This window comes from Lissotriton vulgaris, chromosome 5 (assembly GCF_964263255.1).
Source record: "Lissotriton vulgaris chromosome 5, aLisVul1.2, whole genome shotgun sequence".
NCBI classification, from domain to species: domain Eukaryota; kingdom Metazoa; phylum Chordata; class Amphibia; order Caudata; family Salamandridae; genus Lissotriton; species Lissotriton vulgaris.
Window position 1 is genome coordinate 144,737,006 of NC_141693.1, and position 17,387 is coordinate 144,754,392.

At 44.9% G+C, this 17,387-nt stretch overlaps 1 protein-coding gene across 1 annotated transcript in view; it reads right to left on the bottom strand.

Moving 5' to 3' along the window:
• RABGAP1 (RAB GTPase activating protein 1) overlaps positions 1-17,387 on the bottom strand; it is a 967,778-nt gene that overhangs the window by 453,791 nt on the left and 496,600 nt on the right. The gene's annotated exons all lie outside the window — the stretch shown is intronic.

Sequence of the window (17,387 nt, forward strand, 5' to 3'; positions counted from 1 at the left end):
TTAAGCCACAAGCCCTCTACATCAGTATTAGGTATATGTGTTTCCCAAAGGGAGTGGGGTAGCAGGAATTCGCCATTAATCTCATCTAGTATAAGGTTATACCAAAATGTTATCTCTTTTTTAAATGGAGGTTTGTCCATCATATAGGATACTAGATTGTGATCAGCACCTAATTTATGCCTGCCCCTTCCTAGGCTGTAAGCTTGGGACCAACTCTGGATTTGAAGATATTTAAAGCGTGAAAATCGAGTTCCTATTATTGAGCTCAAGGTCTCCCATGGAAGTAATATTCCATCAACAAACAGGTCCCCCCAAGCCGAGATCCCAGCCTCTCTAACTGGGAGGGCTAAACTGTCCAAAAGCCAAGATGGAGCACCTGGCGAGTCCCATAACGGGGCCCGACTCTGGTAGTAATCCAAATTAAGTGTACGTCCTAGATATGTCCATGTTCTAGCTAAGTCCCTCAGCACCTTTAACTTAACCTTCTTAAAGTATTTTGGGTCCCCAAATTTTAACAAAAAGTTTGTTGGCCCAATTTTTTCCCCTTTGAGAAGTGCTACGAATAATTTACCGCTCCCTACGTTATTAGGGGTCTTTAAAAGCATCCTAATATGGGAAAATTGGAAAGCCCAGCCGTAGATCTTCTTCCAGGATAACCTGGGCGTACGGCTATTCCAATTGAATCTATTTAATTCCGTTTGAAGTTTGGCAGTCAAAGATGGATCAAAGAAAAGAGGGGTAGTGTTAAACAAAAACATAATCTTGGGTAAAATGGTCATTTTGACCAAATTAGATCTACCTATCAGGGAAATAGGAAGAGCTGACCATGATCTCAGCAATCTTCGAGCTTCCTTAGCCACTCGGGCAAAATTTAACGGGGCGATCTTATTAATATCCGTATAGATATTTAACCCGAGATACCTAAGGGTAGCACTTGGCTGTACTCCTACAACCGGAGCAGGTTGATTCCAAACCATAATATCGGTTTTGGATGCATTCACTTCATAACCGGATATTGCCCCAAACTCTTCTGCAATAGATATGACCGTAGGGAAGGCTGAACTTAACTCAGATGAAAAGATAAGAACATCATCCGCGTATAGTGCGACTTTCCGCTCCCAACCTTCAAAAATAAAAGGTTTTATATTAGTATTGTCCCGAATTAGTTGAGAAAAAGGCTCGATATATAAATCAAATAAGAGTGGTGAGAGGGGACACCCTTGACGGGTTCCTCGTGTAATATCGAATGGCTCCGTGAGCTCCCCGTTAACCAGTAATGAAGCAGAAGGATTTTTATATAATAGTTTTACTGCTCGTCTGAAATTGTCTCCCAGATTGAACCTTTTTAACACTTCTTCTAAATACACCCAGTTTACCCTGTCAAAGGCTTTGGTGGCATCCAGGGTGAAAACTGCTAAAGGAAGTGATGCTGAAGTGGCCATATCTATTGCACCAATGAGGTCATACGTCAGTTCATGCAGTTGCCTCTCTTTCACAAAACCTTTCTGATCCATATGCAAGATGTTATTTGCTACACCACTCAATCTATTCGCAAGTACGGCTGCAAAGATTTTATAATCCGTACTAAGAATTGAGATTGGTCTATATGACCCACAATTGGATGCGGGTATGCCAGGCTTTAAAATCAGGGTTATGGAGGCCCTGTCCCAAGAAGCAGGAGGTAGGGCACCTTCTAATAAGATGTTGTTGAACAGGTTTGTTAGGTAGGGAAGAATAGTTGGACATATTACTTTGTATATTTCCGAGGGTAACCCATCTGGTCCTGCTGCTTTGCCTTTTTTACTTTTCGAGATGGCCCTATTACATCGGAGGAAGTTAGCTTTGCCATCTAAAATTCCCATTTGTACAGGGTCCAGAGCCGGTAAAGCGATCCTGGATAACCAGTCCCTTACTTGAGTGGGTTGTACAACACTATCTTCTTGATATATCTCACTGAAGAAACTCCTAAAAGGGCCACTAATTCCCTCATCCTTAGAGTGTAGTATACCATCTTTACTGATGGCACTAATATTATTTCGGACCCTATCAGTCTTTGACTTCCAGGCAAGTAGCTCAACGGCACCTTCCCCATATTCGAAGTGGGCCAGTCTACTAGCCTCCCATCTCTCTAAGACCCGTGCACTCAAGACTGAGGAAAGATCTCCTTTTAGGACTGTTAATTTCTCTTGCATCCCAACAGGTGTGGACCCTATTGATGTTAAATTCGTGGTAATCTCTTCTTGAAGTTTTGCTATCTCCAATTCCAGAGAGGCAACTGCTTCCCTATAAATCTTATTTTTATATGCGGATATATTAGTTAGATAGCCCCTTAGAGTTGCTTTAAATGCGTCCCATGTTATTCCAGGTGGCGCAGACCCCTGGTTAAACTCCCAAAAGAATTTAACTTCCTGATTTAATGCCTCGGAGATGTCCGAAGAGAAAAGTATTGATCTATCGAACGACCAGTATTTTAACGAGGGCCTGGATGGAACCTCAAGCTCAAGCAAGATGGCAGTATGGTCTGAGAGATGGAAAGGTAAATGAGCAACTGATTTTACGTATTTAACTAAAGTTTGATTAATCAGAATGAAGTCTATCCGAGACTGATGATGAAATTTATAATTTTTAAAAGTGACCCCCTTTTGAGACCCATGTAGAGTCCTCCATATGTCGATATAGTTCAAAGTTTTCATATTATTTAATAAAAACGTCCTAGTCTTGGATAAAGTTATAGCCCTGTTAGTGGATGACTTATCTAATAATGGATCAAGAACTATATTAAAGTCGCCTGCTAGGATAACCGGCTCTGAAAATGCATATAGCTCTGCGAAGAGAGATACCAATACTGATGGATCGTCTTGGTTTGGACCATAGTAACCTACTATGGTGAATGGTGAGCCCGAAATAATAACAGAAGCTATTGCCCATCGACCATACGGGTCTACCTGTTTAGTGACTAGCCTAGCCTTGATAGATTTTTTAAAAAGAATGGCCACCCCCCTAATGTGTGAGGTTTGAGATGTTATAACTCCGAAATCTATCCATCTATTCTTGCTCAAAAGGTTTTGCATTTCCGTTTCTGCCAGATGTGTCTCCTGGAGAACTAATACCTGTGCAGCCGAATCTCGTAGATATTGCATAATATTATTTCTTCTCGGTGAGGTGCGAAGACCATTGGTGTTCCAGGACAAAATACGTAGATTATGCATTACAGCAAGAGAAAAAATATCCTATAACTCAAAAACCAATACTGCCAAACTCCAAAGAAAAAACTATAAATTGATCGACTCCTTTCATTTTTTTCTAGAGAGTGCTGTAAAGGACGTTTAAGAAGACTTTTTTTGCTTCCCCCCCCCCTAACCCCCCACCCACCCCATACCCCCCACCCACGGGAAACCCCCACGCAATCTATCTGGAAACCCAGAAAGATAGCACTCAGCTGTGGACCTCTGCAGATATCAACCATCTGCCAATTATGTGAGGAAATAGACAAGAAGAAAAGAAATAAGGGCAGGAAAGAAAAAAGACCTAAATGAGACTAAAAAGATACTATAATTTCCTAAACTAAAGCCCACAAGTGAGTATATATCACCTAGTTTGACAGGATTAAACTAGAAGAATATATATATATATTCTTTGTTATTTTATATATGTATATCTTTTTTTTTCTTTCTTTCTCCTTTTTTCCCTTCTTTTTTTCCCTTTTTTTTGTTATTTATTTAAACACTTGCCCGCCACCTATTATTCAATACTAAAGAACTCATATTTCTTTTATATGTCTAGCTGCAGACTATCAGCCATCTAGCAAGTTTTTAACCTAGGCTAAAGAACTTAGGCTAAAGGAAAAATTATTAGAACTAGTTGTAAATTTGTGAATTTGTCGAATTTGTCAAAAAACTAGGATACAATGAGTTAACCTAAAGAGAAAACAGATAGAGGGAAAGGGAGAGTACTACTTAGCAGACTCTGACCCCCTGCCCATACTCAGCAAAAAATCATCTGCAGCCTGTACTGATCTTATGTTATGCATAGTGTTCTTGTACATAACTCTTAATGCCGCAGGAAAGACTAATTGAGCGACGGCCCCTTGACTCCTGAAAGCTTCCAACCTTTTTCCAAGCTCCCATTGTCTATCAAGCGTGACTCTCGAGAGGTCAGATCTGATCTGAAAATTGAACCCCTTGGCGTTTACCACTTTCTGTTTCAATGCGATATTCAGAAGTTTCTTTTAGGGAGTATGTGAGAAAATTAACCAGGATTTTCCTAGGCTTTGTTCTCTGAGAGTTTCTCCGAAATGGCTCTCTATGAATGCGCTGAATATCAGCAGCTATTTCTTGTTCTGACATATCGAGCCGTAGTGCCTCTTTCGAGAGAGAAACAATGAATTGCTTGATGTCTGAACCCTCTTTCTCCTCCGGTATATTCAAAACTCGAAAATTGTTCCTGCGGGCATGATTTTCCAACGTCTCCAGCCTTTCGGACAAGCTCTGATTCTCTTGTCTAAGGTTCCTTAGTTCTGCTTTTGTGGCACTTAAGTTAATATTAACTTCTGTGACGGAATCTTCAAGAGTCTCTGTCCTAGTCATGAGAGCACCAAGTTTGCTATCCAATGACTGACAATAGCATCGAATATCGGCTTGATTTGATGCAGAAGTCTCAAACCCCTTTTTAATATCTGTGGCCAGGGTCGCAAACATTGCCTGGAAAGAGGCCTGTAGTGTGGAAACCAGATCTGAATTCAGAGCCCGTGTGGTATCATTGGGTAAAGTGAGATCCCCCCTGCTGTCAATAGAAGATATTGTGCCTGATTCCTGGAAAACTGACTGTAGGCTAAGACCGGATGCTACACTCTGTGGGGCTAGAGGGAATGGGGGTGCCAGCGGTGCGAACAGTACCAACGAGGGCGCTGATTGCTCTAAATTGATAACATTTTGGTGGTCTGCAGGATTTGATTGACCTAAACCTCCTGACTTTGAGGAGCGTGATTGATCCAAATGGCAGTCTATATCTTTCTTGTGTATATCAATATTGCCAATATTGCCATTATTCACGATGGTACTATCATCTATGGATTTGGCAGTGGCAGTGGCAGAAGTACTGATTTCATTCAAGGCCACACCGGCTTCCAGAAAGGGATCTGGAGTAGGGACATTCGTTCCAGCTCCAGCCATCTCCCTAATAATATGCTCAGAAGTAAGGACATTCGTTCCTGCCATTTCCCTTATAGTATGCTCCTCCACATGTTTAGAGGCCATCTGTAGCTCCGGTGAAGTATCCCCTACCTCCTGGTTCAAAAAAGGAGAGCAAGAATTGCTTGCCAAGAGCACCACTTGAGGAACCACTTTAAAGTAAGAGCGCAAAGAGGGGGTAATTTTTTTTGAAGTGGTAGCGGAGTTCTTTGATTTATTTTTTGTGGACTTAGGAGTATAGGAGCGTTTTGCCTTTACCTGACCAGTTAGATAGGTCGACAACTTTATTTTCCCCGTACCCTCAGCAATAACAGCAGCTGTGATATTAGTCTCTGAAGTGGAGTGGGTGACTATGCCTTCTGTAATCAAGCCCTCTTTCCGAACACCAACAGAAGCTGCCCCACTCAGAACGTTATGATTTATCGATGTATCCACACCAGAAGAGGGAAACTTATTTATATTTTTAATTTCAGCTTTATGGAAGAACGCCTTATTAGTTACTTTCTTGCTATCAACTGTGCGTTTCCTTCTCACCCTCCCTCTCACTTTCCCTTTCCCACTACACTCCTGGAAAACCTCCTCGGTACACAGTGATATGCCTTCAGGATTCAAAGTAGCAGAGTCTTCCCCACTACCCCCTTCAGTGCTATCAATGCTGGTATCACTGGCTTGCATCTTGCTCTGATGTCTGCGCGGACGTCGCTGCTGAGCTAGGGACCGTTTCCCCAGAATCTCTCCCTCCTCCTCCTCGCGCAGCTCTAGCTGTGCTGTTATCTGTGCCTTTGAAGCCACCGCCGCACCATGCTGCCCAAAAAAATACCTCGTGTGCCGGGTCCTCTCCGGAGCTCCAGGGCGGCCAGTGACCAAATGCAGCCACTCGCTAAGGAATGCGAGGGCTCGAATGCTGGCGGACTTACTATCACGGAACGCTGTGATTCCTGCTTTGATTCCTGCTCTCGCTCTCGCTTGCCGGATGAGATCGTAGCTTGAGAGGCTGCTGCCTCCGTAGAGGACGCCACGCACACTGCTGCTGCTGCTGCGGGCTCCGAGTTTGCCTCCTCCCCCAAACATATGAGAGGCGGAGGTGTAGCGGTATGGCGGAGAAACGCTGATACTGAGGTAAATGCTTAACAAACTACTTCTGCAAGTCCGAATTCAAATGCGGCTCTCTGCGGTATAACGGGACGACATAGAAGATCAAACCTGCAAAAGTTTCTGCACTCCGATCCGAGAAACTGCAGGAGTCCGTGGGCGGAGTACTGCCGCGGCTCAGCCGGCCGCCGCCATGTTTCCCCCCCAACATTTAAATTGTTTTTATATAGACTTGAACGTGTTCCGACGTCTTCAGGTAAGGAGCTCCAGAAACAAGGAGCTGCAATGGGGAACGATTAAGAAGCAAATAGGGGAATTTGAATTTCTTTGTTTCTAGTCTGAAAAACTCTTGGATGCAGAGATTTTAGTCACTATGTGTGATCTCTTTAAGGACACTGACAGAGTAAATGCAATTGTAGATGAGAAACTTCAAAGAGTAAGCGAGTAAACTTGAAGAGGATTCTGGCTTTTCAAAACAGCCAGGGATGATCTAGTAAAACAGGAGCGACGCGGTTACCTTTTTTATTCCTTAAGCCTAGTAGAATGGTGTAGCAGAGCACTGTTAGGTGTGAGGATGGATTTGGATTATCTATCAGTGTAGACGTCCCATAGTTAAGGCATGAGATGGATGGTATTTGGACTACCAACTGAAACTCTGTTGGTTATAGAAGGGATTTTTACGTTTTTTAGGGAACAAGTTGTTCTTGTGGCAGTCAGTGTTTTCTTTGTGTGTGTGTGTGTGATCATTGCCAACCGAGTATCTGGCTATAAGACAAGGGATTTTATTTCACAGAACTCTGTTTGAGGGAAGACACTGATGTGAAGTTTAACCAACGTTGGTTGAATGTTATTACTTTTTGTCAGCGAAGAAAGCAATTCCGTCTTTTCAAGATGACATGGGAAACCTGGTTGACAATGAACTATAAAAATCCAAAAGAGATTGTCAAGGAACAGGGGTCTTCTAACGAGGTAACGTTAAGATACATTTAGGTGTCCTCTGCATCTTGAATCAAGACACCAGATTCCTTAGTCACTACCTCTAGCAGCTCCATATAAAATTGAACAGAGTGAGTGCCATTACCAAGCTATTGTGGGCTTCTCATGTATTCAGGAAAGGGTTGGAACTAGGAATTCCTGATCCTCACCAACCTTTCAACACCATTGACCATCTGATGCTTATCGAGATGCTTGAAATGCACATTTGCTTTATAGTCCGAGATCAAGAAGGACATGGAGGAAGGCACTTCTTTCTCTAACATGGCTAACACCTAGTAATTGTCATGTTATTAGTTCTGGCTCAAATACAAATGAAACATTCAACAGGTTTTGGTCAGCTTTATTCTTCCATTGTTCCATTCAGGAGTCTTTCACAATTTGGTTCCGCCTGACATTTTTAAAATCAATTTTTACTAACAGCGATATTTATCACATTTTTGGTAAAATGACTTTCCTGTAGGAAGATTACCATCAAACGCTGAATATCACTTTTAATTAAGGCATTTGGAGTGAAGTCATCAAGATAAAAGGTAGAGAGGGAAGAGAGTCTACTGCAAAACATCAGGGAATTCTTTGCCAAGGCCTTTTACAGGGTACATCTTATCCTAGCAATCAGGTACAAAGTCATCTTTACTCTTTTTCCATTCCTGTAGCAAGACATCAATGACTATCTGTTGTAAAAGGAAGTCCAACATTTACAGTGAGAGGGGTCCTGACCACAATCCTCAAATATACAATGAAGGGAGGAAGGGATTCAAAACCCATACACACCGGCCGATGAACAATCGCCTCAAGAACGTCACCTTGATGTATTTGTGACCTGCTTCACTTTTTTCGTCATTAAAATTCCAGTCCAGTGAGCACCAAGAACAGTCTAATCCGCAGACTGGCAGAAACAGTCAAGATCATAGTTAATGCAATTCTTCATTAACTGATTAAGAACCTTTGTTTCTAGAATCACTGGATCAAGAACATAAGGGAAGGGGAGAGGCACAGAATCAAGTGGTAGACGAGAAAGGGATGAAGCATTCCACACTGGAAAGTGACAAATATTACGTCCCTGACCCCTGTGCGAATGCTCGTCACCCCACGTGCTAATCCCACCAGGTAAATGACTACTGCCTCGCCAACGCAAAACATGCCATCTAGAATGTCCACCATAATCCTTTACACTGTTCAGAAGGCTTCAGCCTTCTGCACAGTACATCTTCCCAGGATCAGTCAGCTAGCAGCAGATGGCAAATCTTCAGAGTAACTCCAACCAGCAATCACGTAACACAGCAATCATCATTCTTGGGGAAGTCCCTTTTGAAGCAAATGCACACCATGTCCCACCTGAAGAGATACACCAGAATGAACGCAGGGTTTTTCTGCCTGACCTACATTCTCTGTAGTCAATCCACCGACTTACCAGAGCACCAGGGACCTGGACGTGAAATCAAGGCTGCTCCTGTCTGCAACATGCACATCACAGAGTGTTGTCACCTCACTCGCCACATCACAATAACTATAGCTCGCACTTTATCCATGCCTGGTTGTCCCCTTGCATTACATATGACTTATAGCATGTGAAATCATAGCATTAATAACGCTTATAATATCTCAAATGACATCATTCCTGAGAACATAGTGCATGGTAGGGTGGCAAGATAGTTAATGTAGTGTGGCAAGTGAGGTGACAACACTGTGTATGGAGGTGCACAACATAGTAAATTGAAGGTCATGTTTAAATTATAAAATGTAAACTTAAAACTATAACTTTAGACTTTCTTATGTTTGTAGGGTTTAGGTTGGGTTTGTATGGAAAGAATAAGGAAAATGTTACTTACCCTGTATGCACCTGTTCATGGAATGTAATGCTGTAGATTCACAAGCCAAACAAAAACAAGTTTCACACGTCCAAGCCCAACACTAGATGTAGTGTTGGGCTTGGACGTGTGAAACTTGTTTTTGTTCGAAGAAGTCTTTTTGAATCACAAGGTTTGGTTACTCCACCTACAATTAGATTGTTCCCCCTCCCACGACCCCACAGAGAGCGAAGATGTAGATGAAGCACATAGATAAACAAGAGATGACTATGTGAAGTAAATAATTAAAGGTAAGAGTATTTGCAACAAACCTTAGCTGGCCGGGTAGGAGGATGGGCACATGTTAATCTACAGTACTACATGCCATGAACAGATGTATACAGGGTAAGTAACATTTTCTGTTTGTTTTGTGTAGCTATATATAGAGATGCTGTGCATAACCTGTTAAGCAGTCCTCCCCAAAATGCAGTGGTTTATCCTGAGGATGTTGCACAAGGTTGAAACAGTGTGTGTAAGACAGCCTGGCCAACTCAAGCATGTTGTCTAGCCAGGATGTTCACACAGCAAAGTTTAGTAGAGTGTGAAGAGTGGACCAAGTAGCAGCAAGATGAAAGTAAGTGGTATAGTCCCAAAAAAGCCATAGAAGCCCCTTTTTGTGAGTGGAATGGGGTCTTGGATAGACATGTAGGGACTTTTAGCTTTAGTATAACAAGTTTCAATACACTTGACAAGCCAACGAACAATTACTGCTTTGGAAATGGCATGCCCCTGGTGTGGCTCCGAGTAGGACATGAAGAGTGGTTATGAAAGGGTTTTGTTCTCTCCACAGATTACATTAACGCTCTTTTGACATCTTAAGTATGTCAGGTGAGTTCCGCTACAGACTCTGGGTGTGGAAAGAAAATTGGCAATCAATGGTGTGATTGTGATGAAAAGTGGAAACTACCTTAAGAAAAAACTTTGGGTTGATTCTGAGGACTACCTTTTCTGGAGGTGAATGCATCTCGCTGACTCGCCTAAGGGAAGTAACGGCTACAAGGCTACCTTCCATACATGAAAATGTAGCGGGCAAGATTAAAGGCTCTCAAAAGGAGGGGCCAGGAACCTAGTTAGGACGATGTTGTGATTCCACACCAGAGCAGGAGACATCCGGCGTGGGCTAACCCGCTTAAGCCCCTCCATAAAGTCCTTAATAACTGGTACCCTGAAGAGGTAAGTGTGCTGCCTATTTTGTAAGTAAGCAGCCACAACAGTCAAATGTAACTGAATAGAGGTGCAGGCAAGTCCTAGCTGGTGAAGGAGGTAATAGACAATGTCTTGTACGGACGGTATGAGAGGATTGATATGTTTTGGATAGCAAACATGCACAAAACGCTTCCATTTGGCCATGTAACAGGCCATGGTGGTTGGTCTACATGCTTCGCGAAGAATGGACTTACATTATTCCAATTGTTTGGGATAACTAAACTCTACGACCTCAGGAACCAGAACACAAGATTAAGCTGCTTAGGATTGGGGTACTGGAGAGTTCTGTGGGTTGGAGTGGGATGGCCTGGCCTGTAGGGAAGCCTCTTGTGAAGAACCAGGGAGAGTTCCAGCAAAGTGGAGTACAAGGCTGGCACGCCCAGGTTTGGCTAATAGGATGATGGTAAGGAGCATCTGCCTAAGCTTGCGAACTACAAACGATAGGAGCAAGTGAGGTGGAAAAGCATAGGCAAATAACCCTGACCAGTTCATCCATAGTGCATTGTCCAAGGAAGTTTAGACATTTGGCATTTTTGGCGGTGGCAAACAGGTCTATGTGGGGAAACCCCCAATGCCAGAAGTAAATGAATAGGGTCTGGGTGTGTGAATCTCCCTCATGGACTTGTTGATACATCCTACTGAGCAGGTCGACCAAGTCTTTGGTCAGACATGGATGTACTTTATGACCAACTGCACCTGGTGATGTATTGCCCACCTCCAGATGCTCTGGGCTAAAGCAGACAGCTGGGGCAAATGCATGCACCTTGCTTTTGTAAGTAAAACATAGCCGTGTTGTCCGTGCAGACTAAAATGACCTTGTTGGGAATGAGTGGAAGGAATGAACGTGGAGGAAATTAAATAGCCAGCAATTCTAGGTGGGTGGTGTGCAGGTGTTCACAAGCCCTGGATTGTGAGGATAGCAGATGCGCTCCCCATCTGGTGAGCGAGGAGTCCATGGTGATGGTCTCCAGCAGATTGCAAAAGACACAGTTGATGGACAGAATGCAGAACAATGTCTTACATTCACCCAAGTACAAAGATCTGGGCCTAAATCCATCGTTGTTTTGCACTCCACACCACCCTAGGTCAGACACTGGCTATATGCAAATCAGCCTTGACCCTGTGCCTCATGGGAACAGTCCAGCCCGAACAACCAAGCCATGTCTTTCCTAGACCGGAATCAAGCATCCAAGGACCGGTTTCTGGCTATCAGCCTTCTTCAGCCTGGATAGCTTGACTCCAGTGATGTGGAGAGCCTGGGACTCATGTCCGAGCATACCCAAGCCCACTCGGGGTGAAAATTGCAAAACTGGGAAAGAAAGGGTCATCCCTGTAACGGGTTTTTGGCATTCCACCACTGGAAAGAGCAATGTGTATGGCTCCAAATAAACATTATATCCTCCCAAAGAACCTCCACCTAAAATCAATGTGCTACTAGGCACCGTTGAAGGGATGCACGTGTAACCTTGCATGTGACACTATTGTAATGCAGAAAGCCATCAAGCCTAACAAACATATTACTGTTCAGACCATTACATGATGATCCGGCCGAAACAGAGATAGCAGACTTTGAAAAGCGTTGACCTTGACCAGTCTTGGGTAAGCCTTTGCCACTGTTGAGTCTAAGGCAGCCAGAGGAACAGTTGTACCTGAAGGGGCTGAAGGTAAGATTTTACTATATTTAATGTTAAGCCCAGCTTGTTAACCTCTTCGCCGCTAATGACAAGGGTAACTCGTCATGGACTTTCCATTGATTTCAATGGAAATTACAGCACCAGAGCAATTGTACCTTAGCAGCCAAGTGGTTAAGAAGGTCTATGGTTGTTTGCATGTGCGCCAGACATTGCTGTTGCGAAACGCTCTTGATCAGCCAGTCTTCAAGGTAAGGTAAAGTAACACATGGCTGCCAACCAGCCTGAGGTGAGCAGCTACCACAGCTAGACTTTTGGAGAAGTCTCTGGGAGAAGTTGTGACCCCGAATGTCCACGCACCACAAACAATCGAAATCTTTAATGGGTGGGGTGGATGGGAATATGGAAGCAGGTGTCCTGAAAGTCGAGGGCATTCAGGGAGCTGCTTTGCCGTAAAAGAGGGATGACATCCTGAAGACTGAGCATGTGTAAATGCTGCGACAGATTGAACCTATTGAGGGGCCGGAGATATAGGACTGAGAAAGCCACATTTTTGGCAATAAGGCAGTACAGAGTACACCCCTCTGCTGCGATGTAATGGCGGCACTGGCTCTACGGACCCTTTTGGCAAGTTCTGCAAGGTTAGAGCAGACGGTGTTCTGAGGATAACTTGGGTGTGCGTGGAGGAATGTTGGGTGATGTGTGGGCAAGTTATAAACAATACCCCTCCAGTGTTATGTCTGGAACCCAGCAGTCTGAGGTAGTGGCCTTCATAGGGGCGGAAACACCTCTAGTCTGCCCCGACAGGTGGAGGGGGGAGAAGGAGAGCATCACTGTTTTGGAGCAGTAGCTCCTTTGGGAGCTGCCCGTTTGTCACTATCCCCAATACCCTCCCCTGTAGAATCCCTGTGAAGGAGTTTACTGCTTTTGTCTGCTGTGGGAAGTGGAATTCTCTGGTGTTGCAGCTGCTTTGAATGCACCACGGTACTGGCACATCCCCTATATCCTGCAAGTTAGCTCTCCTGGCTGTGTGAACCACAAGCGAATCAGGGGGTATTTGACCAGTGATGTAGGAGGGTACCTGAGTTAGAAGCTTTAAACTTCTTATCAACTGGGGTGAGAGGAATCTGGCTTTCATGGAATCCTTGAAGATGTCCTGGCAGGTTTTAGCATGTTTTTCAACATGGATAGGTATTGGGCCGACCTCTGAGTGAAGGAGAGGGTTTCCAAAAGGAAACCATTCTCCTCAGGTTGAACGTGCAGATCAACCTTATGAAAAGTTGCTGCCCTGTGTAGTACCTCATGGTATGAGGTTGTGTCAACAGGGGGAGATGGTTTGGCTGGGTACAAATCTGGGTCTGGGACTGCTGGGGGGTGATCTAGCTAGTAGTCATCCCAAGGGTCAGGAGCCAGGGGATCATATGGAGGGTCATATGGGTCATAGGGCAATCCAAGGCTGCCCCATCGCTTGAATGAAAGATTCCCATTAGAAATGTGTACGGGATTCAGAGGCCACAAAGGGGAGGTAGGAGTAGGAGGGGACGGAGGAGGAGAAGGAGGGGGAAAAGGAGGAGGAAGACAAGGAGGCACAAAAGAACCAGGCATTCATGGAAAGGTGCCTCTGTCGTGGGGCCAAGGTATGTTAGGTGTCTGCTCTAAAGGGGAGGGTAGAGGGCCTCCTCAAAAGTAAGTCTACCCCTTGTGAGGGTAGGAGTCCGTGCGCGGCTCGACAGGCTTAGCGATAATCCGGACCATGCCCAGTTGTATGTGAATACTCTGCTGCATGGCGTCAAGTCGCTTCTGAAAGTGTTGCAGGATGGACTGGTTGCTTTCCTCTGATGAAGGCCTGCTTGCAGCTAAAGAAGGTCAGTGCCTAGAATGCAGCAGGGTGGATTTTGGCTTTGAAGATTTCAACTCAGAGTGCCCAGCCCGGAAGAGGCAGTCAACGTCGATGGGCGAAGCTTCAAAGGGGGCTTTGGCACAAATTTTCGAGGGCGTCTTGTCCGGTTCGATAGTTTGGTACCGACCCTGGTCATAAGGCAGCGGTGGCCCGGAACCATCAGATGAGGCACAGGAGATCGAGGCTGGTGCCTCCGAAGAAGGGTGATAGAGCTACTCACTGTGGTTCTCAGTAATGGGTGTTAAAGTGGCAGGGTGCCTTTAGTCTCAGCCTCTGACTTCGGGTCAGCATCCTCCTATGAGAACGTGTCTACTAATTCGTCACAAGAAGCACTTGGCTGCTGCAGGGGTTCTCCCGCCCCTTCACCGAAGATGTCTCAGGCCTCCTACTCTTCCTTGGCACCATATGGCAGCAGTATGCACAGAAAAGAACATAGGGTTTTACTAACTAGAACCTGTCCTTAACCTTTGTTTTTTTACATTGACTTTAAATGTCTTATTTATTAATAAAAATGTGTTTTAAATCATACCGTCGAGTGTATTTCAGCTGTGTGTAGTAGAGTATAGTGGAGGACAGCGTTGTACAGTCTAGTGTCAGGAGTGTAGCGCAGCAGAGTAGAATAGGATGGAGTAGAGTGCAGTGGAGTAGCGTGCAGTGGTGTAGCGTGCAGTAAAGTGCTCTACAGCAGAGTGGCATGGTGTGTTATGTAATGGAGCAGAGTATCTTAGAGTGTCGTGGGGTGTTGTACAGTGGAGTGGCGTACAGTACAGCATTGTCGTCCAGTGGAGTGTAGTGGGGTGTTGAATAGTGTTTTATAATGGCATACAGAGTAATAGTGTTGTACAATGTAGTATCATTGAGAGAAGTACAATGGAGTAAAGTGTACAGTAGAGTAGTGGAGAAACTCGTACAGTAGAGTGGTGTGTCCTTCAGTGGACTGACGTAGAGTAGAGGAGAGTGTCAGAGCGGATGGGACGTAGAGTTTTTCAAAGTGTTGTAGAGTGGAGCACAGAGGAATGCCACAAAGTGGATTAGAGTGTTATACAGTCGAGTAGCATCCAGTAGAGTAGCCTGGCAGAGTAGAGTGGCATACAGTCTCATGGAGTCGAGTAGTCTGGAGAATTGTAGACTAGAGTAGTAGAGTGGAGTAGTGTGTCAGAGTAAAGTGCGATAAAGTGGTGAGGAGTGGTATAGAGGAAGTTTCACAGAGTTGTAGAGTGAAGCCTTGTTTTAGGCCCGATTACAGTACAGAGTTGGCCATACTGGAGGTCATGGAAAACATCAGAATGACCTTAGACAGTGGCCACTCCACCATTCTTGTGCTGTTGGACCTCTCTGCAGCGTTCAACACTGTCACACCATATTTTGCTTATGAGACTAGAAGAGATTGGACTTAAAGGGCCTGCCCTTCAGTGGATGACTAGCTTCCTGTCCTCCCGCACTCAGACCGTCAATCTGGGACCTTTTTGGTCTAAGACGAGAGAACTGACCAAGGGTGTCGCTCAGCTTGTTTGAGCCCTACATTGTCCAACATCTACATTGCCCCCTTGACCAACCTTCTCAGGTCATGTGGCTTCCTGCCCATTTCTTATGCTGAGGACACCCAGCTTCTCTTTTCCTTTGACAAATCCTCCTCGTCGGCTTTGTCCACCTTTTCTGAAGCAGACAGGATGAAAAGTAATTTTTTTCCAACTTAACGCAGGAAAAACGGAGATTGCTTTTTGGAGATGCCCCTCTTCTTTGGTCCCCAGATTGGTGTCCAGCAGCTCTTGGCTCTCCTCCTAACCCCAAAGCCCTAGTCAAAAACTTGGGCATTCGTCTAGACCGTGCCTTAACATTAAAAAAGCATGCTGCCCACACTGCACTTGCTTGTATGTGTTGGGCTTGCTACGACGAGTCTTTCCTCTCCTGCCTGACTATATCCGAAAAACTCTCATGCAGACCATGGTTATGAGCAGTCTCGATTACTGCAATGCTCTCCTGGTCTCTGCGTACGAGTCATCCCTCAGTAGATTACAGGTGGTTCAGAATACTGCAGCGTGACTCCTCACAAATTCCCTATTCAAAACCTCTTCCCTTCCCCTGCTCCACAAACTTCACTGGCTTCCAATTCGCAAGCATGTCAAATTCAAGGTCTGCAAGGTCTGCTGCACAGTCTATAAAGCCCAGCATAAAAAAGGCCCTCCCTAAATTTCAAGGAAGCTCAAGCCTTATGCCCCCTCTAGGACTCTTAGGTTGGGCAACAAATCACTTCTCCAAGTCCAAAGGGTTAGGAAAGCAAGACTGGGTGGGAAATCCTTTTCCTACCTCGCCTCCCTGTACTGGAACCAGCTTCCCACACACCCGAGTCAATGTCCTGACTATCTGAACTTCGTGAAACTTCTTAAATCCTCCCTGTTTTAACATTCTTCATTAGCCCGCCAGCAGCTCCGACCAAAGCGGAGAGATACCCCTCCCGGGGTGATTCAGGCGCTCTATAAAACCAACTAATAAAAAAATGAATAGAGGGTCGGACAGTGGCACCGAGTAAAATAGTGTGACGCAAACTTGGATACAGTGGAATGCTATAGAAAGGAGTATATTTTGGAAGAGTGAAGAGGCATAGGGTGTCACTGAGTGGAGTACAGTGTCAGAGCAGAGTACAGTGGAGCGGAGTTGGGTAGAATGAAGTGGCATATACTGGAGTAGTGTAGTGGCGTTGGGTAGAATGAAGTGGCGTACACGGGAGTAGAGTAGAATGTAGAAGAGTGGCGTAGAATGGAGTGGCGTAGAATGGAGTGGCGTAGAAGGGAGTGGCGTAGAAGGGAGTGGCGTAGAAGGGAGTGTCGTAGAAGGGAGTGGCGTAGAATGGAATAGAGTGGAGTGATGTATAGTGGAGTGGTATTAAGTGGAGTAGAGGAGTACAGTGGAGTAGTGTGTCAGAGTTGAGTAGAGGGAGTTGCATAGTGTGTCTTACAGTAGAGTCTCATACAGTTTCACATAGAGTGCTGCACAGTGGAGTGTAGGGGCATCGCGTGTAGTACAGTTTCGTTGTAGTGTGGAACTGTACGGAGTAGACTGGAGGAGTGGAGTGTCGTACAGTGGAGTTAAATATCGCACAGTGGATTTGAGTGGAGCAGATACAGTGGAGTAAAGTGGCATACAGTGGAGTAAAGTGCAATACAGTACAGTGCCGTGGAGCACAGTGTACTGGTAGAGCACAGTCTGGAGTAAAGTTTTATAGAGTGGAGTGGCATAGAGTGAAGTGGGACACTGTGGTTGAGTGGCGTACAGGAGTGGAGTAGTGTGTTATAGAAAAAAGTGGAGTAAATTGTGGTGGAGTGGCATAGAGGGAGTTGGGTACAGCATAGTACATTGTAAATGAGTGGACTAAAGTGTTGTACAGTTCAATAGCACAGAATGGAGTAGAGTTTGGTAGAGCGGAGGAAACCAGTGTTGTAAAGTGGAGTAGAGAGTTGTAGACTGGAGTAGACTCGAGTGGCATGGGCTAGAGTGCAGTGTTGTAGAGTGCAGTATTGTGTACAGT